The 21,537-nt window shown below is 41.8% G+C and overlaps 1 protein-coding gene across 13 annotated transcripts in view; it reads left to right on the top strand.

Moving 5' to 3' along the window:
- Positions 1–21,537, top strand: part of EPS8 (EGFR pathway substrate 8, signaling adaptor) — a 127,793-nt gene that overhangs the window by 44,422 nt on the left and 61,834 nt on the right. The window contains exon 3 of one of the 13 annotated variants that reach the window (XM_063395158.1): positions 19,236–19,293. The exons of 11 other annotated variants lie outside the window; for them this stretch is intronic. The gene's annotated coding sequence lies outside the window, so the exon portion shown is untranslated. Of the gene's footprint in view, positions 1–1,781; positions 1,828–19,235; positions 19,294–21,537 lie in introns of all 13 variants that reach the window. One more of the 13 variants, XM_063395161.1, reaches the window with a different exon arrangement.

The raw sequence follows: 21,537 nt of genomic DNA, 5'->3' as shown, positions 1-21,537 counted from the left end.
CCAGTGCCTGCAGAGGCAACTGCAAGGGTCTTCCCCCTCCCGTGTTCAGGAACGAGCAGTGGGATTCAGCATAAGTGGCTGCTCAAACTCCTCATACCCAAAACCTGCTTCAGACTACATTTGAAATGCCTGCCCCCATTTATTTCACAGCCTACTCTTTGTGATCTGTGTTGTTTTTCAATATTGATGTGATATTTCAAAAAGTATTGTAGTAGAAAAATTGCTCCAGGAGACCCTGCACTGGCATTTGGACAATATTATTAAAGTTTGAATTCTGAATTAAAAATGATGTTGAAGTTTGGGGGTTTGATAGAAGAGGCAAAGTTGATAGCAGTAAGAAATGTTTTAAAATTACAAATTTTGCTTTCTACTTAAGGTTGCAATAAGTTATAGTAAGGTTTAACTTGATGTTTTTCTTAAAATTTATTAGTTGGCTTGAATGTCCTGCCAGTTTCTGGAGAGAAAATTGTTCTTAGTCCCCTTACCCTGATATTGTTACTTTTATTTTGCACAGTTCAATATGTTTAATATCAGTACTTTAATACTTTATTTTATATCATTTGTGCTAAATAGAGTGTTAATATTTTCTCATCAGCAAAACTGTGAAATTGCAAACCGCCCTGCTTGATGTGCTTGAGGGGACTTTTAGAATTTGTCTATGTATTTTTAAAACACCCTGAATTTGTGCTGTGCATACTGAGGCACATTAAAGGACTCCCTGGTGCAGCTTCCCTGGCTCTGAGTGCCTTTTAATATGATTTTGGAGTTGCAGTGGAGCAGCCTGGTGGGCAGTGGTGGCTGCTTCAGAGGCAGCACTGATGGCTGTCCTACTTTTGGATTTATTCTGTCCCTCAATTGCCTTCTCCACAGCACCCAGCCTCCCTCTCCTCCTGTCCTGAGAGAGACACTGTCAACTCCTCTAAAAAAAAATGTATTTTTTAAAAGTGTATTGTATATATTTCTTTAGTGAAAAGGAATAATATTACTCAGAGTTCATCAGACTTTTTACAGCAGTGTTTGCAATTGTTTTGCTTCAGGAAGAGAACTTTCATTCATTTTGGTTTGTGTGTTTGTTTATTGTGCTAAAGCTCTTGCTGAGCTTCCAAAGACAAGTTCTGAACACGAGCTAAGGGGATGTTTTCAAGTAGCTGAATAATAATTGAGGACCTCAACATGTGGGAAAACTGGACTCTTTTCTCTTTTTTTTTTCTTTTTTCTTTTTTTCTTCCCCCCTCTTTTTGAAAGTTATTTTTTTTCCCTTCTTGTTACCACACTTTGTATGCTGGGCTTTACCCTGATGTTTGGCACTTGCATCAAACTCATCCAGTCCCAATTCCTTTCAATATGTAATTAAAGAGAGCGAAACAGAAAAGGCTAGATTTAAAAAATTTCATCTCTTTGAGTTTTATTTTTCTTTTTTCAGTCCCAAGGGATGCAAAGCCATGAAATGAGTCTCTGCCTCTTCCCCAGGAGCCAGCACTCCCAGCTGGGGCCAGGCTGGGCTCTCTCTTTCAGTGCTCATAAACCCTCCTCTGTTGCCCTTCAGTTTTTGAGATTCACTCATAATTTAAGGAGAGCGCACTGAGGAAATCTGACTTGTAGGAGTAGACTTGGGTAGATAGTCTATGAATTATTTTTATTCTATTTTGTTGTATTTTTTAATTTTTCAATTTATTTTATTTTTAAAAATTTATTTTTTATTTTTTAATTTAATATTTTAATTTTTCATTTTATTTTATTGTATTTTTAATTTTATTTTAATTTAATTTTATTTTAAACAGTGTGGTGGTTTTCCAGTCACCCCCACCTCTTCTCAGGAAAACTCAGGTATGCAAATTTAAATTGTTATGAAAGAGGCATGCAGAAACACAACTGGAACTTTCCCCTCCCATCCTTTTTCCCTTGGTTTTGGTTTTTTGGGGTTTTTTTTATTGTGTTTTTTCCCCCTTTGCTTGTAAAAAGAAACAGGAGGTCTCTTTGCTTTCAGCACTGTATCAAAGTGCAGAGGGCTGTTAATCACTTACACATTTTCAGCTGGAAATAGAAAATCAGCCTGGTTATTCACTTCTGTGATCAGCCAAGGAGATAACTCTGAGAACTGCAAGGCTCTACTCTGTTCTTGTTTTATCTGAATCAGGAGGGAGGGAAAGGCACTGAGAGTTGGTGACAGTTTAAATGCACAGCTGTGAATATTTTAGTAACCATCATGTCACATAAATCCCAGACAACTGTCCAAACATCAGGGTTAGCCTAGAAAAAATATTGCTATTTATTTTGCTACCTGAGTTGTTAGTGTCTACTAAAATCTCTGTTTACAGCTGAGCTTAAATGTGGTTTAATTCTGTTTGTAGTAAGAAATGCTTGGAAAATCCAAAGCTATCACACTGCTTATGAATTAGAACACGCAGTTTTTAAAACTTTTTAAACAGAAATACAAAATGAGGACGTTGTAGGATATCAGTGGGTGTGATAAATGGAGAAGCTGCTCATCCAGAGCCAAAGCTCCTTGAGAAGCTGTTTGCAGTGGTGTGGGCTGAGCCTGTGTATATCCAGCAGTCATTTCCCCAAAACAGCACCAGATTTACTAAAGGACTGTGAGGGGTAGCAAAAGGCAAAGCTTCTGCAGTGTCCTAACAAACACCGAGCCCTGGGGAGCTTTGTGCAGTGACCTCAGAGCAACAATCAGCTGAGGATTGGCAATGCAGGGGACAGAAGGGCTTTAAAGTCCAGAGGGGTGGCATGGAAGGAGAATTCCTGCATGTGGATTGCCTTGCTCCATCACCTGATTGCCCAGGGCCAGGGGAGAAAAAGGTGATGCTGGCCAGGAGGTAGAAGGGAGTGTGGAAACAGAAGTGCTGATGCCCTGAATGTTTTTAACAAGCTGCACCAGCCGTGTGCTGGGTTTATCCAACAGTTTGATTTCTTGGTCTGTGTTTTCCATGTAAGCTCTTTATAACAACAAAAGGTTTGATGCCAAAGCCCTCTGGCAAGGCCCTGCCCAGCAAGAACCCCTCTGCTCCTGCAGTGTGGGTGTCTGCAGAGCTGAAGGCAGGTCCCTTTCCAAGGGGGTTCTTGGATTTGCCAAAACAATGTGTATAACCATGGGGAAAGAGCTCTGGCCAGCACAAGCAGCAAGACAGCCATGCCCAGGCACTGCTGCTTTTAGGGCTGGACCAAAACCACCTGCCTGTGCTGCTGTGTGGATGGACAGGCTCATGGGAGAGGCTTGTGATGTATTTCTCCATTATTTTGATGTATTTCTCCACTGTATCCTGTGTGTGGGATCCAAATGAAGGCCATGCACAAAGACAAGGGCTAATTGTACAGCAGGCTGGGAGAAAGAAATGCCAGCACTTATCAGGGTTTGCTCCTCAAGCCCAAACAAGGAAACAGTTCATAAATTTGAGGGAACATCTGATAAACTCTGGAAGTTTGCCCCTGTCTTGCCCCTGGGCTGTAAGAATATAAAAAAATATAAACCTTGGTGATTCCTTGTGAAACAGGAGAGCACAGCGTGCTTCCCTTGGACTGTCAGGGATACAAAGGGACATTTTCCTGAGACCAGCCTGGTGCTTGCCTGCTGGGAGCACGTGCTTGCAAAGCCTTGTGTGAGAGGAGGTGAAGTGAGGAGAGGAATATCTGTCTCCTGTGCTGAAAGATGTGCTGCACCTCCTGAGTGAGGAGGTGCAAAAGGAGCCAGATGTGAAATTTTAGAAGGGTAGGACGTGGCAGCCCGGGCTAACAAAGCTGCAGTTGGTGTGAGGCCTCAGAGGAGCAGGGATAACCCCGAGCCTGCCTTGGGAGGGATGGCTAAAATTGTATTTCTCACCTTTGAAATCGTAGAATAGCAATACATTTTTCTTGCATGGCAGTTTCTCACCAAAATGCGCATTTATTTTTAAACCAAGCATCACCGTGTGAAATGCATGGGAATAAGCTGCTATATCTGCTTCTGGTGTGCAAATGTTTGGAAAAAAAGCAAGCAAATGTTCCACAAAAACCCAGAATTTCTCCTGTGCATCCCAGGTCTGGGATGGGATCAGGATGCTTTGCAAGGCTGCAGTGATACTGATGCCTTGGGAAGGCTGAGCTGGAACAGAGACTGGACAGAGCCAGAGAATAAAGCAGGGATTTATTGAACGGCCTTTAGGGTACACCTTGGGCAGGACAAGAGCCTGGCCAGGGTTGCACCCAAGGTGGGCCCAAAATGGTCACAAAATGGACAAAGGGTCACGAGGTCTCACACTGTGATCAGTTTTGGTCCATTTGCACATTGGGGTTTAATTGTCCAATTCCAGCTCCAGGCTGTGAGGTCCCATCCTTCTTGTTCCTCCCTCCAGCCACCCTTGTTTGTGCTTTGGGGCTGAAAGTTGTCCTTGGTGTGCAGCAGGAGAAGGATTTGTTTTGTGTCCCTGCTGTGTGCAGAGCTGAGTGACCCTGAGTGTGAGCTCAGAGCTGCACCCCTGGGCAGCACAGAATGTGGAAAACATAAAAGCTAAAATTTAAGGAATCAAGACCCCTGCCTCTTCGTGCCTTCCCTGGGGCACAGCCTCACACTGCACACCCTGGAGCAGCTCAAAGAGCTCAGGGTGTTACTGGGGTGAAGAAGAACATAGCACCAGAGATAAATAAGTGCAGGAAGGTGAACCACTGGAATAAGTCCTCCCCCTGCTCCCCAGAGCTACCCTGGCTCTCAGGTGAGCACTGGCAGGGTTCAGTCCTGGCACACAAACAGCTCCTGAGCTGACAGCTCTGCTGATGTTCACCTGATAACCACTCAGCCTTTAATGCCTGGTTAACTCAAGCAGTATTTAATTCTTGCAGAAGCTTGGCACAACTAAAAGGCTTGGCAGCTTGCAGTATAAACCACCAGGAATTTGAGAGAAGCTGATTTAGTTTATTTTATTGCGTGCCAAAAACTCTATTTAAAGTGTCTGACCCCAAGATACAACAAAAAAGAAAGTTCCTCTGATCTTCTTTGGCACCATTTTTAGAGTCTTTGAATGTAAGGAAAATATTTTGTTGATGTCTACCATCCTCTGAAATCTGAAATATGCAAGGAACGAGAAGCTCTGATTATCAGTAACAACATAAAACTTTTAGTGGATTTGTTTCTGTTCCCTGACCTGAGTTCTTGACTTGTTCTTTCTTGTAATGAAATGAAATGTCTCTGACATATCCACTGGCACAAATGGAGTGGTTTTAGTAATGCTTTTTTTTAGAAGAGGTTTTGCCTACTAATTCAGTATCTGTGTCTGTTCATTAAAACAAGCAGCTTATTAAAGCCTTTACTACTTCATTGAGGCAGAGCTTCTTAGCTAGAAGAGAGAAATGTTGCTTGGCTTCTTTATAAGAATTTTCAGGTTTGCCATAATGACTTTTGTTAGAACTTTGTGGAAAAGAAAAGGCCAGTGTGATATGCAATAGCTTCTTACATCATGCTTACTGAGATGCCTAGAAAGATCCAAGCACTTCTAGATGGAAATACGATGTATGCTGTATTTGATTTAAGAGAAGCAGTTCGTTTGCAGGAGCTTCAAGTCAGATAATGGTAAAAAAATTGTGGTGATGTATTTTTCTGTGAGTCCTGGGCAGCTCTGAGAGCAGGTCTCTTCCTATCTGGTTCTTTTTTCAGAAGCATCCTTATCTCTATGACTTTGAAGTTCTAAAGAACAGACACTGTTTATTTTAAGTATTGTGAAAATATACTCTAAAATATTTTAGACCCTCACTTTGAAGCATATCTTTCCTAATAGTTTCTAAAAGGTTTGCAAGTTTGAATGCTGAGAATTTGCTTCTTTTCTATCACTTACCAACCACTCCTGTAAATTAAAAATTAGTCATATTACAGTAGTATGATAAATTCAAATAGGTCTTATTGGCTTATGTTCTTCCTTGGATGATGAGCTGGTGTTCATGCATATGTATAAATTTTATTTATTTTATGTACTATACCTGCAGCCTACACAGGTGACATTGAACATTGGCAGTGAAAATTGCTTGATAAATCTTTTACACCAACTCACCAATTTTTTGCATTTAATTTCATCGCAGCATTCTACAGATACAAACTGCAGCTCTTGACTCTGGAAAGTGCTTGTTTAAAAGCAGCATTATGAGGCAGGAATTTGGCTCTGAGTGAAGCATTTCCCAATCTGGCAGACCCATCTCCCTTCCCGAGCGTTTTCGCATCATAAAGCTCGCGCGGAGCGAAGCGTGCTCTGATATTGTCTCTGTATCCCATTACCTGCTACTGCAGCAAGAAATGTCCAGATATAGAACTGAAAATTAATGAAGAACTTGGCTTTTTATGGAAGACACTATAGCAGTTTGCTGGTTTCAGTTTGCTGCACAACAGTGGCACTGATATCCTGTCTCGAACAAGCGTGAACGCAGCAGAGCCTTGTTTATCTCACCAGTCAGCAGCAATCACTCCTGACTGCACACCAGAGGCAGATCTGCTGAGTGCAAAGGTGCCACTTTTATGTTGCTATTTATCAGACCAGAACTACTGACTATACTCTCAAAGCATTTACTTTATTTGTTTTGGAGATTGGTACTCTTCCAGGGGAAAAGTAGAAACCTATTAGAGGAGAATCAGCATCCGGGAAAAGTGCTTCAAGCCTGCTTTTAGAAGTTATTTCCTTCATTTCCTCCATTATTTCAATACTTATCAGACAGCTTCAAAGAAACTTTTTGTTAATTCACCTTTGTGCCACTCTAGAGCTGGTGGTAAAATACCTGTGGTAAAAAACCCCTCAGCCTGCTCAGAAGTGAAGTGAGCTGGAGCGTGGCACAAGACCAGCAGAGGGTTTTCAGACACTCCATTTATTCCTAGCTTTGCTTTTTTTTTTTTTACATGCTAATTTTCTTGGCTTTATTTTTATCATTTAGCCACTGGCCAGAGGTACAAGAAGGTTGTTATGATACTCTTGGCAAGCACATGAGAAGATGCAGCTTAGCTGTAAACAGGCAGTGAGTTATGACGGAAAGAGGAAATAAGAGGGAATTAATTACATTAGAGTAATATTTTCTCTGGATGCTGTAAGAGGTCCAGAATTTGGGGTTGGTTGCTGGAAAGAATAATTGCTACCAGTTTCTAAATATGTGTTTTAACAGGAGGATAGCTGTGAGGGCAGACAGAGGGAGAAACAGATTCAAGAGTAACAAGGGGAGTTGAGGTGGACATGGATTGATGCAGAGGTTTTCCTGGGAGGCTGCTGCAGCCATTCTGAGTGCTGGGATTGCAGTGTGTGGGGCAACTCTTCCTTTATTTAATGAATATTCTGTGGCTTCTGGCCCAGCTTCTCATTCTGAGACACCCCAAGTCTAGATGGCACATGTGACATGCAGTCAACTTTTGCTTAAAATTAATTTGAGATTGTTTCTCTCGATGGTAAAGCAGTCAATGTAAAGGTAAGGATGCTTGTCTGCTAAAAAAGAAAAGATTGATGAGACCTGCCTGTGCAGAAGTTCGTAAGTCACCTCTCCAGGGTATGGAGAAACTGTCTGAACTCATTTCCATACCACTGACAATTTTTGCTTCTTGGAGGACAGGAGACAAAAAGAGGCTGTGAAAGAACAAAAATACAAATCAAGCCAATCCTAAGAGTGATCTGCAAAAGTTTGAAGTGGTTTATGTCAGTGTGCAATATAAAGGACAGAGTGAGGGGTATGTGAATTTAGAAGCAATCCCCTCATCCCATTCCTTCCCCCTTTCCTTTTGTGGGTTGGTTGGTTTGGTTTTTGTCTCAGTAGTTTGATGTTTTTGAGGTTGTTCATGCTGTTGCTTCCGTGACTTGCAGGAAGGGATTGTTGGGGGGCCAGGGGGTCTCAAATAGTTGTTCTTGGAACTATTGCAACTCCTTTTAAGTTGCAAGACTTAAATGTTTTTAATTCATTTGGTTTTGCCTTCAGAATGCAAATTTAGTACTTCAAATCGAATGATGTTTTTCAAGACTCTTTCCTCGTCTACTCTGACCTCCTCCCACCACCAAGGTCACTCAGCTGTACTGCAGAGAGGAAGCGGGGAAGCAAAAATGTTTTCAGTTTGCCAGGAACCACTACAACCTCTGGGAATTTTGAGCAGTGGGTCATTTTTAGAGCTGCTATTTGTTAAAGGGCCTGGAATTTGTTCAGGACATTCCTGTTGTCGGTAAAGAAGCGGTTATTCAGTTTTCCGGTATGGTCAAAGTGTGAACAGCAAAATTTGTTCCTCTCTTTTGGACACACCTTGTAACCCAGGCTGCTTTCAGCACTACCCAGAGTGACCATTTTCAAGCTTGTTAACTTAAGAGGGCTCCTTTCTGCACATGGGAGCCATGACAAACTCCACTGCAGCATGGTCAAACCATTAAATAATGCACAGCCTGTTGCACTTGGCACAGCTCCTTATTGTAGCCTGGATGTGATATCAAATCCAAAGAGTCAAAATCAGGCTCATTGGGGCACAAAAAGGTGCTACAGCTCTTATTTAAATCTGCATTTATATGTATATATGAATTATGCCAGTGCCAAACAATTATATCAATTCTCATCTTGCCAGATTGTCCGTGCTGGATAGGAAATGTTAATTCTCTGCTCTTGTTGTAACTGAATCTCCCCTCTCCCCGTGGCCCCACAGTGAGGCCTCGGTGCAGGGGGATGTATAAACAGCTGCAGCAAGGCTGCTCACATACAGATGTGTCCTCCTGCAGCGAGATCTCTGGGTCACCAGGTGTCCTGGTCTTGCTGGGATCGAGCTCCTTTTCCTCCTAGCAGCCAGTGCAGAGCTGTGCTCTGGCGCTGGGCTGACAATAATGTTGATAACACCCCCATGTTGTGGCTGTTGCTTGCCCTGAGTCAAGGACTCTGCAGTGTCTCCTGCTCTGCCAGCCAGGAGAGGCTCCAGAAGCTGGGAGGGACCGTGGCCAGGGCAGCTGACCCGGGCTGGCCAAAGGGATATTCCATACCATAGCACGTCACGCCCAGTATATAAACTGGGGGGAGCTGCCTGGGAGGTGCCCATGGCTGCTGGGGACAGGCTGAGCATCTGGCAGCAGTGGGTGAGCAACTGCCTTGTGCAACACTTGTCTTTCCTGAGTTTTATTGCTTTGTCTCTTACCTTCTCATTAAATTATCATTATTATTATTATTATTATACTTTGTTTCAGTTATTAAACTGCTCTTACCTTGTTCAACATGTTTTACCTTTTTTCTGGTTGTCCTCCCTGTCCCTATTATTATTATTATTATCATTATTATCATTATTATTATTATTATTATTATTATTATCATCATCGTTATTATACTTTGTTTCAATTATTAGACTGCTCCTATCTCATTTGACATGTTTTACTTTTTTTCTAGTTGTCCTCCCCATCCCACCAGGGGCAGGGAGGGAGGCAGTGAGCAGCTCTGTGGTACCTGGTTGTCATCTGGGACTAAACCACAAAACCAGGAACCATGCAAGCCGTACTAAATGGGTTTCAGGAATATTTCCATGGGTTAGCCACTTGAGCTGTTCTTTCCTCCAGAGAAATGCTCTGCTGCTTTCCACCCATCTGGCTGTCCTCCTTGTTCCTCTGGGTTCTGGCAGCTTTCTGTCCTTGACATGCTGCCTCCTCCTTAGCCTGGTTCTCTCAACACCACGCTTCTTAAAATGCTGCAGAGCTGCATTTGAGCCCTAGGTTGGCAGCTGTGCTCCTGCCAAGACCTTTCCTTGTGTTCTTGATCCTGTTCTGATGTAACAAGACAAGCATGGGACCAAAACTCTGAGAATTTATTTTACTTGTGATCAGGAGCTGTTTGTGCTGTGTCTCTGCTGGCTTGAGAAGTCATTGTGATTATTGTGTATGATGATGGATTCTATCTCAGTCTAACTTCTAAGTTAGTCTTGTTTTGATCAGATGACCTCCAGAGTTCCCTCCCAACCTAAATTATTCTGCAATTTATACTGCTATTTAAACATAGTACAGATAAGGAGCAGATGGGGCTGTAAACGAACTGGTGAGCATAGCTCAGAATTTGGAAACAAAAGGTGATTCATGGCTAAAAAATAAGAGAGGGGTCAAGCAAGTATCTCTCTTTTGCAACTCAACATATTTGCATAGGCTGGTATTCAAATATTGGCTGGTCTTGATAATCCACTATCTAATTGATAGGCCACAGAAATAAAGGTCTGGCATATATTTTTTAATGAACATTTCTTGAAATTCTTACTCTTAACTCTCCTTAAAAGAGAGCTAGACATGAAATGTTTACTATTAAGGCTACACAAGTGGCAAGGGAATCAGCTTATAAAAGGATTAACTTGTAGATTTTTCCACCTTTGATAGGTTATTAATCTGCTTTTATTCCTTATACCCACTTGACAACAGCCCAGTAACAGCAGGGCAATCCCAGTTGTTCACCAAAACAAAACTTTCTACAACAATAGGTTTTATTAGTGATGCATTTGTCTATATTAATTTTGCAGATGACTTGTTACATTACTGAATCATTGAACTTTCACTCCTCATGTAACTCAGCATTTGGTTTGCCACTGCAAGCATTGACACAAGTAGAAACACCATTGCTCAGCTGTAATGATATGTGCCCTCCCAAAGTTGGTGATTCTACAGCTGGTGATTTGTGCTCCCATGTACTTTAACTCATTGTTTTCCCTTGAATTAGAAGAATCATATGCTTTTGGAACAATGAATGGTCTTAAATGGTACCAATACCTGCTTGAAAGTCAGATCGGCACAGGAATGAGTGCAGGTTTTATATCTTGTCATCTTCAATCTTAGTTACCCTGAAGCTGCCTTTATTTTCACGAGGCAGATGCTGAAAATTTTTGCTTTTTTGGCTTGTGTGATTAATAACTGTACTGCAAAGTTCCAGCCTCCCAAACCACGCGGGCTGTTTTGTTTTTCAGGATCTCCTTTGCTTCTCCCCCCAGCCTTGGGGGTTTGTGGGAGTGCTGGCCCCATGCCATGGCTCCCCTGGGCACTCTGAGCTCCCTGTAGGGCCCTGATGGTTGCTGCAGTAAAGGTGCAAGTGTGGAGGTGCCTGGGCTGACATCTAGTCCAAGCTGGGGAGTATGACCATCATTTTTTTTGGTCCTTCTGCACTCCTGGGTGCCTGAGGCCAAGGTCCCTCCCAGTTCTGGGGATGGTTTTGTTGGGGTAAAAGCTGCTGCCAGCCCCAGGTGTATTGTTTCTGAAAGCCTTGTGTTTGCTTGGCTCATGGGGTGTGTGCTCTTCCTGTTCTTCCTTATTTCTTGAGCTGATATATTTACCCCCTGTCATGTTCTTCTCTCATAAAGTCTGTCCCATGCTGTTATTTAAGGGTGGATATCTCCTCTTGCCTTATAGCTCCTATTGAGTGCTGGTGATTGCACTACAAAAATAGAAACGGGTGATTTGTGTTTGTTCTTGGTAATAAATGGCCTTGGGACCTGGCCTCTTAAGGCCTAAACTGTAAATAATTAAGCTTCACCTCTGTGGAACCCTCACTCAACCCAGGCTGGTTTTAGCTGTAATTTTATAACTGTTAAATTTTAATTTCTTTTCCAGTCACTGTAGCATGGTCAAAAAAAAAATAATCACAAAAACAACCCAAAAAATTAAAAGCTATGCACACTTTTTTTTTTTTTTTTTTTTTTTTTTTTTTTTTTTTTTTTTTTTTTTTTTTTTTTTTTTAATGTGCATGAAATAATAAATACTGTGCAGTCAAAACCCCAAAAGCTGATGTAACTGCAGAGCAGCCATGTGTTAATTCCAGCTTGGTCTAGCAATTCCAGACAGGTGAAGGCTTTCAAGCTCATTGATTCCCCCTTTTTTTTCCAAGTTTATCAAACTATGAGCTTTGGGGATCTGACTTTTGTTCTTGACTGACCTGATATTGGCAATTGAGATCTTTTTTTTACTTCATATCCAAATAAAAGGGATGTAAAGGAAACAGGGAAAGATGCAATTTTCAATATTAGCTGATGAAGTGGAAGATTGTAAATTTCTGGAAAGATTAAATACTGTTTCTAATTTCATTTTTTATTTTTTAGTTTGAGCAATTCAAAAAGTGCCAGTTGTCTCCATGGTTTAGGTTTTTTAGCCAGGAAAGGCTAATTTATATTCTGGGTATCCTGAGTAGACTGATCTGTGAACAGCAATGCTCAGATTAAAGGTGAGATTTAGTCCTGCAAGCATATTGTGTTGAAATAAATTATTGAATGAGGCATTTGGAAGTGAGTGTTAAAGATGACCAAAACATCCAGCTGAGTGCACTACTGCACACCCAAATATTACTTTTTCTTCTGAGAATCATCTAGGTGCACGGGAGAACTTTGATTTTCAGGAGGTAGGATTTTTCAAAATCAGTATTTAAGGGAGACTAATGGAAGCTGGGCAATTGCTCTGTGGTTCCTTCAGCCCCTCCCTCTGAAAATCTCTGAAACAAAGGAAGTAAAATGGAAAACTGTAACTTTCATTTGGAGAGAGAAACTGTATCTCAGGATGCTCTTTTAGAGGTTTCTTTCCCTTCTAATCCATGCTGTTAGCTTATCTCATGGTTGACTTGTTATCCATGGTTGACTAATTATCTGTGCTGAGTAACTTTTTCAGTGTCCAGGCAGTTCCATACTCAATGCACTGTTGGGACTTTATCCCTTCCACCCTTCTTCCAAATAGTTCCTAAAAGTAATTTCCATCTTCTGACAGGGTTCTGTTACTCCTGCAAATCCTATGGACTTCTTTTTCTGCTTCTGTAATTTTGTTTTAAGTGCAGACCTGTTGATCCAAGTACTTCTCATATTAGCAATCACTTTTCAAGTGTCTGTTTTCTGTGTGCAACAAGATGGGGATTAAAATTCATCAGGGATTTTTTAAAAAGCACAAATAAAAAATAAAGTGGAAGCAAGGTTTTCTTCCTATCCTTATTCACGTGTTTGTGAGAGAACAACACAGCTGACTTGAACTGCGTGGGATGTGGACAGTAGGCAAAATATATTGTGGGGATACAGTTCCCTCTGGATAATTCAGAAACACACAAAAAATATTATACTGCTCACAATTTCCTTTGTTACTCTTGTGGCTTGAAACAGTTATCCCAGATTCCTCAAGTTTTGTGCAATTTTTTTGTTTTCTTCCATAAATCTGGAGCTGTGGATGATTCTTCCCTGCTCCTGGGGAGGAGGGGGTGTCCAAATGCCATTTCTGAGCAACAAACCCTCTCGTGGTCAGGCCAACAGCGTGAGTCAGGAGTGAGAGAGTTCTCCCACTCCTTCCCTCCACTCAGACAGGTTGGAAATCTCTGGAAAAGCATTCATTGTCAGTTTGGCATTGGTTTTTATGCATACTGTGAATTATCCTCTTGGATGATATTCCCCTGGAGTACACTAAAACACGAGAAGGAGAGGAACACTAGAGCAACCTGTCCTTAGGGAGATGCAAATTACCTGACACCAGAGTTTACATATTTCCATTTCAGGAGCAATCCAGGAGGGTATCATCTCCATCATTAGAGAAGTTTTATTAATTTATGCACCCAGGACAATTTGCAGTGGTTCAAGTCTTGTTTGTGAACCACTGGGAGCCAGTGCCACCTGCTGCAGCTCCTTGTGTTGAGGCACCATCACTGGGAACGAGGGTGCTCAACAATCTGTGCCCCAGATTTTGAAGAGAACCATCTCCACCCGAGCATTTTGTCCTTCTTCCCACCTGCCAGAGCTGTCTGGTCACTGTGCCAGGGCTGCAATGCCTCCTCTGCTCACAATTGAAAGGAAAAGGGATTTTTAGCATCTCTTGAGCTTCCAAACCTGAGCAAGAGAGGGAGGCCACGCTGTTGGTGGTGGTGAAGCCTGGGAAAGCAGTGCCTGTGCTTCTGGTATGAAACCATCCAGTGCCAGGGAGGGGAAAGCCCTGAGCACAGTGAGCAGCAGCCATCTGCTAAATAATGCTGGAATTTGGCAGGGTGAGCTGCAGAGGAGCCCCCGGTGCTGGCCAATGGATCTGGGCAGCGGGAAAAAGTGTCAGGACATCTGTTGGGATTTCCCTGCTTGTAGAGTAATGGATCCCCTCCCTGACAGAAATCTGTGGTGTTCTGATGTGTTTCAAGCAGAAGCATTCAGATAACCTGGGAACTTTTAGAAAAAGAGCTCTACATGCCCTTCACTGGGGAAAGAGTCCATGAGGAAGACCAGGGCAATAGGGCTTGACCTTTCAGAAACAATGAGGGTGTTTGAGACTGCTGACCACAAGTGCCCCTTTTGGAAACGAAAGCTGTGTGAGTTTTCTCCCCATCCCTGAGAGATAATAAGCTCTCAGTACATTCTGAGTAAGCACTGGTTTTGGCAAGCCTCAAAACTTTCAGCTGAGAGCTGTCCTTGGTTTAGTTTGGGTGTGGGAATCCCACATGGCATGAGGGCCTCTCTCAAAGCTCCAGAGAAACTCCTGGGTGACAGGATTGCTGTGCAAGCATGGCAGAGAGGAAGTGCAGTGTTGTTGTCCCCTCAGCACTGCATTTCTACTGACTGGAGAAATCCTGGGTCTCTGCTTTTGTTTTTTTGGTTGGTTGGTAAGATTTTCAAGAGGCAGTGGTCCAGCAGTAGAACTGGAAAGCTTGTGTTTAGTAGGATAGTCTTGTAGCAGGAGAAGGGCTGAAATCCAGAAATCCAATTTCTGTAAACCTTGACCCATCAGTGTGATTAGAGCCGTGATCTAATTTTGTATTTTGTTCAGAGGATACAGATGGGAATATCTCCCATTAACATCACCTGAGGGCCTGGCACCGGCTGAGATGTTCCTGTGCTTTAAAGAACTGAGTCACAAAGCTGAATAATGGCAAAGGAAGCAATATTTTGGCTGTGCAGTTTGCCTAAATGTCACCTTCAGTGCTCTGGACTGCAGCTGTGCTGTTTTCCCTTCAACAAAGGGCGTGAAGGTGGCTTGGCCAGCCTGACTAGATATTAATTGTGCAGATGCCTTTGGGGAGAAGTATTGACCTTGTGCACGGGCAGGGAATGATTTGGTGCCTGCTCTGTCCCCACCAGGCAGTGCCATGTCCCAGTTTGTGGCTCCCACCAGCCCTCCTGTGTGGCTGGTGAGGAAACATCCACAGCATCCCTGGAGGGGGTGACGTGGTTGGCCCATGGGGTCGTTCCTGGAGGTGAGGAAACTTGAGTTTTAACTTTTGTATTTTCCAGGTTCTGTACTGCCTTAGTGTGTGACTCTGAACTTCATACAAAGAGTTAGCAGGTTCTCCTCACAGTTCAGTCACACAAAACAATCCTTGTCCAGCCTGAGAACCAAGGACTCCATTGCAGCTTCAGGCCCAAAATTATAAACAACAGCGAATTGAGGAGAGCAATCTGGGAGGGTGGGACTGCATAACCTGAAGCTGTAATTGGACAATTAACCCCAATATTGAAATGGAACAAAACTCATAAAAGTGTGAAAACTCATGACCAATTGTCCAGCTTGGGTCCATCTTGTGTCAAGCCATGATTAGGCTCTTGTACTGCCCAAGGTGCATCCTTTGATGGCCTTTTAATAAATATCTCCTTTATTCCTTTAACTCTGCCTAGCCCCTGTTCCAGGCAGCCTCTCCAGGCATCAGAGGAGATGGCTCAGTGTGACCCAGAGCCAGGCCCACACATGTGGGGATTCTGGGGATTGTTTAAGCTCTTCATGGATGGGGAATTGTGGGACATCTGACAACCTTCCTGCTATCCTACTGAATTGCCTTATCTTTGTGCTGGATCTTATCTGGGCCATAACCTCAACTGCTGCAAGTTGCAGCTTGCTCCTCTTCCCTGGATTTCACACTGGCACCTGCAAAGAAGTTGTGATTTCTGTATCAACATTTCTGCATCCATGGAAAGGCAGAAAGAGGTCACAGCCAATTAGAGCAGTAATTGCTTCTGCCATTGCACCTAAACCTGTCTGTGAATGAGTTCTCAGAAAGCTTAATGCAATAGCTGGGAGAAGTAAATTACCACCAAAAAATAAATAGAATCCTACATCTAATTCTCTTGATGTCTCTGTTGGGAAAGGCAATATTTATAATTGTCAGTGTTAATTTTCTCAGTGATCACCCAACCCAATCAGACAGGAGATGAAGGACAATCATAGGGTGGATGGCAAGCTCAGTCCCCATCTTAAAGACTTTGGACAATGTCAAGAACTATTTTTGAGTCTACACTTGAATTATTTTTCCTTGAACAACATTTTTTTTCCCCAGAATGTCTGCTGTAGATGTGCATGAAAAAAAGGAAAAGGAGGAGAAAAGCATAAGGCTGCATTAAACAATGTGAGGAAAGAGTAGGGGTTATGCAAAGTTCAAGAAGCGAAGGGATATGGTTTAGAAAAACACTGAGATAATGAAAGATAATATATAGATGAAGTAACTGCAATATTGTTCCCCCTGAAACTTGCCTCGTGGGCTCCGGAGGGAAAATAGAAGTTGACATCTGCTTGCTTTGGATTGCCTAGCTGGAAAAACATATAAGATGACAGGCATGAGACGACATCCTTGTGGGCCTATTGCAGTGCTGATGTGAGGGAAAAGTTCTGGAAGAGAGAGGAGGAACCAGCAAACCAACTACTCTTGATCAAACCAGACAGAGAAATGGGATATTTTTATAAGCCCAGTTTAACACTGATTTGGTGCATGTTATGTTTTTTCTTCTTCTAAAATTAAGAATTTAGTGTATTTTTGGGATGTGTTGTGGATAGAAGCAGTGCCAATTGAGTTTAAACTGCAGCACAGATTTAGGTTATTTATTGAGAAGAACTTTTTCAGAATAGGGCTAATGAGACCCTGGGTTTCCCCAGGCTTGGTGGATAGCCTCCCCTATTAGAGGCCCAAGGAAGAGGTTGGGAAGTGCTACCTTTTGGGAATTACCTTGGCACAGTTGCTCCTGCCTTCAGGTTGTGAGGTGACTTCCTTCCTTTTCAGGCCCCTTTCTGTGATTGTTTTGGAAACTGTTTCAAAAAACACCGAGTTTTGGGGAAGCACATATGAACAGGCAATTGCTTTGTTCTGAATAACTTCCCAATAACTTGGTCCAAGCTCTTTTTTACCCTGGGTCTGTCACAGACATGCCTTAGTTCAGCAGCAAGTTTCTTGATCAGATTTCCTCATGAAAGCATAGAAATCTTAAGTATTTATGTCAGTATGCTCCTTAATTCTTTACATATTTCATGTCTAAAATGTGAATATACTTTAACCTCTTTTATCATTTTTAAACAGCATGGAGTTCAAAACAGTAACATTTGAAACATTGTGCCAAGATATCTGAAAGCTCTTTTTCATACAAGGGCTTCTTTGGGTTTATTCTTTATTCTTATTTCTTTTCTTTCAGTTGCTTCTCACAGTAACATAAAGGCAAATGTGATAGAAACAAGCACTAAGTTCTGGGAATGGCAAATAGAAAAAGAATAAGTAGAGAAAGAAAAGTTCTGCTTCTCATAGGACTTCAGAAGTCTTTGGGAGCTTGCTAGAAGTGCTGGCTCTGGTCCAATGTGCTTTTATTGGCATACATGAACAAATTACCCAGGGCACAGCTATTTTTCTTACTGTAGTAAAAACAGGGACTCTGAATAGAGGCTTTGTGTAGGAAAAATATTTTTCCTTTGAAACTGGCTACGAGTTTAAAGTTTATCTAGTGTGCCTTCTGGAAAAGGGAAAAGTACACTTTTCAATCTTACAGAATAGGAAGTGTATTCTAGTTTAGGCAACTCAGAGCTCTATAAGCAAAATTTACTCGTTGCTGAGGAGTTTTATAATAAACAGCATCATTTCTTAGTTGTCTGAAATGTGGGAGGAAGCCCTATTTATATTGTTTGTAGCTGTGTCCCTCAAAAACTTTCTGTGGATCTCTCCCCTCTAGCATCTCTTGCAGGTCTCTGATGTTTTCGAGCCACATGGGTGTAGCCAGGAGGATGAGGGCGTTATGGAAAATAGTTTTTTGAGATAACATTCATTGCTCTGAGGACTGTCCCCACGGGTAATTCTAATTCCAGTTGGGGCTGTAGCTCCCTTTGTTGTCCTGTCATTATTGCACCCCCAAATCTGGTGGTGTCCTGGAGCAGCAGGGTCTCCAGCGAGGGTCGTGTGTGCAAGACCCCCATAAACTGGTGACTCAGCTTGAAACATAAAAACCGAATTATTTAACCTTTCTGAGGTGTGTAGGAGGGTGACCTGAAGGAAGATTTTAGCTGAGTGCTTCTTAACTAATGTGTAAGGTCACAGGGATCATGTCCAGAGCAGTTCTTGTAGAGGTTGGAAGTGAATGGCGCAGTCAGACTTCCCCAGCCTCACCTGTCTTTCCTCCAGCCAGGAAAGGGTCAAAAATCATTACCTCACGTGGCTTTTCAGCTCTTTTCCTTTCTCCTTTCCACCTTCCCACCCACACTTACTTCACACACATTTATTTCTAATAAAAGCACCAGCTGGAGAACAATAAATTCATGTTCGGAAAGATTTTTGAAAATTATCTTCCTTCAAAACCTGAGGGAGCTTTACAAAAAGTATAGGTTTTATATATATAAATATATATAGGTTTCCTGGGGGCAAGGTATCTTGGGCTTCTGTCACACACTATCTGACACTAGTTTTAAGAAAATTTGGCTTTAAAAATGCCTCAGCAAATGTTTTCAATTGAATGAATGAGCAAATTGCAATAAAATGACTGTTGTGGCATTTCAGAATCCTTTTCTAGTGACATTTTGTTAAATTTGGCTTGGTAACCATCAATGACAAATTCCTGGGGAAAATTTTCTTGTGAAATTCAAACTAATTTGGGGTAATTGCAGCAAAAAAAACGTTTTGTGGTGATCATAATTTATCTTTTATAAAAGTTTCAAATTTTGTCATCCTTAATCACTGGATGTTTGCTGGAAACCAAATATGTGATTGTAAAGGCATTAAAATTCTGAAAAAGTATATATACTTTTAGTTCTGAAAGCCAAGCCTGTAAACTTGCCAAGCCTGGGCATTCAGAGCAGAGACTGCTTTTGAAAATGTGAATCTGTGAATTGAGTTGGAAAAGAATCATATTTATGCATTTGATTCAGGTAATTTAAAACAAAACGAAACCTCAAAAATATGACATTCGCTGAATGTATGTTCCTGGAATGGAAATACACATACAGGAAGGGCTTGGCCCAGATTAATGGATGAGAAAATTACATCTGCACAGCGAAGCATAAATGATTGCAACTAGAAAACCAGAGACACGGAACACCAAAACTTTAAATCTTATTTTCTCCCCACAGACTGCGGGATCTGCTGTTGTTCAGCCCATTTTCTTCCAGGAAACAATTGCTGAGTTACGTAAGTGCACCGTAAATAGCGTGGCAGGGTGTGACTTCAGCCAGCTGTGACCTCAGCTCAGGGAGTTCTTTTACACTTGACTCACTTTGTGCTGAATAATCGCGGCCCCGGCGCGGGGCCTGAGCTGAGCTCAGATGTTCGCGACAGCGCCGTTTGTTGACTCGCTGAATTGCAACATATTCCTCTTTTTTTTTGGGTTACAAAAAGAAATTGATGCTCGACTTTTCTGGTGAGCAGAACCCCCCAACAAAGCCCTGCAGGTGATGCAGGTGAGTTATTGTGAGTCTGGGAGGCGCTGAGAGCTGCGCACGCCGCGCTCAAGGTCGCGCATCCTCCTGCACAGTCTTTGTAACCTCAGGTGAGGGGGAGCTGTCCTTGAGGTTTATTGTTTCAAATTCATGCTTCAGAAGGAAAAACCATCAAGGAAATGCTGCATGATAGAGGCTGTTTCACTTCACTCTTCTGTGTGAGCAAACAAGTCACGCAGCTCTTCTCGTATCTCTGTGCTGTGGAGCAGGAAACGGTTTTGGGTTTCCTGATTGATGTCAAGGAGGTATTTTAAGTAGAAAGGAGAAAAATGAAATGTAATGTTCCCCTGAAAAATTTTTTTCCCAGTTTATGTTTTTCAGTGGAAACAAAATAATTGTGGTTTTTGACTGTATTAAATTGAATATTTCTGTTGGTCAGGTCTGGCTCCTATTTTTTTTTTTTATAGATGCGAAAACTGAACAAATCTTTTTTGTAAAAGTCAGTGTCTGCTGCTGCTGGGGTTTAAAATAGCTTATAGGGCAACTTACCCTCCAGTTTTATTTAAAAATTAATTTGCTTTCGCTGCCTTTTCTCTCTTCTGCCTCACTTTCAGAGTCCCTATGGATGTGTTGTTACCATGTGGACACCGGGCATCCAGGCCCCTTCTCATGGTGTCTCCTCCTAGTAATGAAAAATACAACAGGTAGTGATCTGGATGGCAGCTCAGGAGCAGCAGTTTCCCCCCTAGATTCAAGACAAAGTAGTTTTTGCAGGCCTCAGAGTTTGAAAAATAAAATAAGGGCAGGTTTTGAAGAAAACACAGAGTTCTCTGCTGGAAGTGCCTTGTGAACCAGCTTCAGCCAAACCTCTGAGGTTTGGCTGAGGTTTGACTCACAGCTATTGCCACTGTTGCTGCTACTCACTGCAGCCTCACAACCACACATCTTTGAGATCCAATTCTACTTCTTATGTGCTTTATGTGTTCATGATAAGTGAAAACTTTGTCCCTTTTAGGAGGTTTGCTGGCTAGATTTGGAATTAATTCAAATACATTCCAGGAATCATGGGTTAATTTAATATTTTCGTATACACATGAAGTTGCAAGTACCTTGACAATATTAGGGGAATATTTTAAATTACTTCTGAGAATATGAATACCCTGCTGACTTTTCTGGCATTAATAATTTGTTCAATCCCCAAAAGTTTTATTGGAGATGTTTGGTTTAGATTGTGTTACCCAAAGTCATGAGGTTTTGCATATCAGTCTTGTGAAACCTTGTTTGCACGTTGTTTGAGTTAGGGAAGTTTGAAGAATTACTCAGCATCATTAGAATAGTACATGCTTATTTATTAAGTTTTATTCTCAAACTTTTAGATTTGCCATTGAGCTCCACTGTGAGCTTAGCTTTATGCTCAGCATGGCTGATTTGTTGTTGCCTGATCAATAACTTTTCAATTTTACCTATTTGTTCTCCTGTATTAAACAGAGCCTTTTTTGTTTTTAATGAACTGCATGGAAACTGCCTTTTACATTTTTTTAATGTCATTTTTTTGGGGGCAGGTACCATATAGAAAATGTAAATCTCACAGTAAGACACAGACCATAAACCTTTGCCATAGCAAAGTTTGGGGCCTTTCAGATACATGTTAGTTCTCATTCAGAGCACTTTATTGGGAAAAAAAGCACTTCATTGTGAAAGAGCTGAAGGTTCAATAAACAAAGCTAAATCATCAAGGAATGCCACCAGTGGGTGGTCAGCAATGGTTTGGAGTGTTTAAGATCATCAGGAAGACGGTGGATGTTGCTCCTACTCAATTTTTTCTTGTTTAACTCAAAATTGTAACCTGCTACAGACACAGAAATTGGTTCTCTGTGTGAGTAGCTGAGGACTTCAACAACTTCACCAAAACTGAAGAAAGCAAACTTGTGAAAACACAAAATAAACCTTACCACATTTCCATTAAACCAAATTAGAAATCAGAGAGGTATTGAAG

The sequence above is a fragment of the Prinia subflava genome, chromosome 4 (genome assembly GCF_021018805.1).
Source record: "Prinia subflava isolate CZ2003 ecotype Zambia chromosome 4, Cam_Psub_1.2, whole genome shotgun sequence".
Lineage (NCBI taxonomy): Eukaryota > Metazoa > Chordata > Aves > Passeriformes > Cisticolidae > Prinia > Prinia subflava.
The sequence above is the reverse complement of the archived record's forward strand: the minus strand, read 5'-3'. Positions and strand labels throughout refer to the sequence as shown.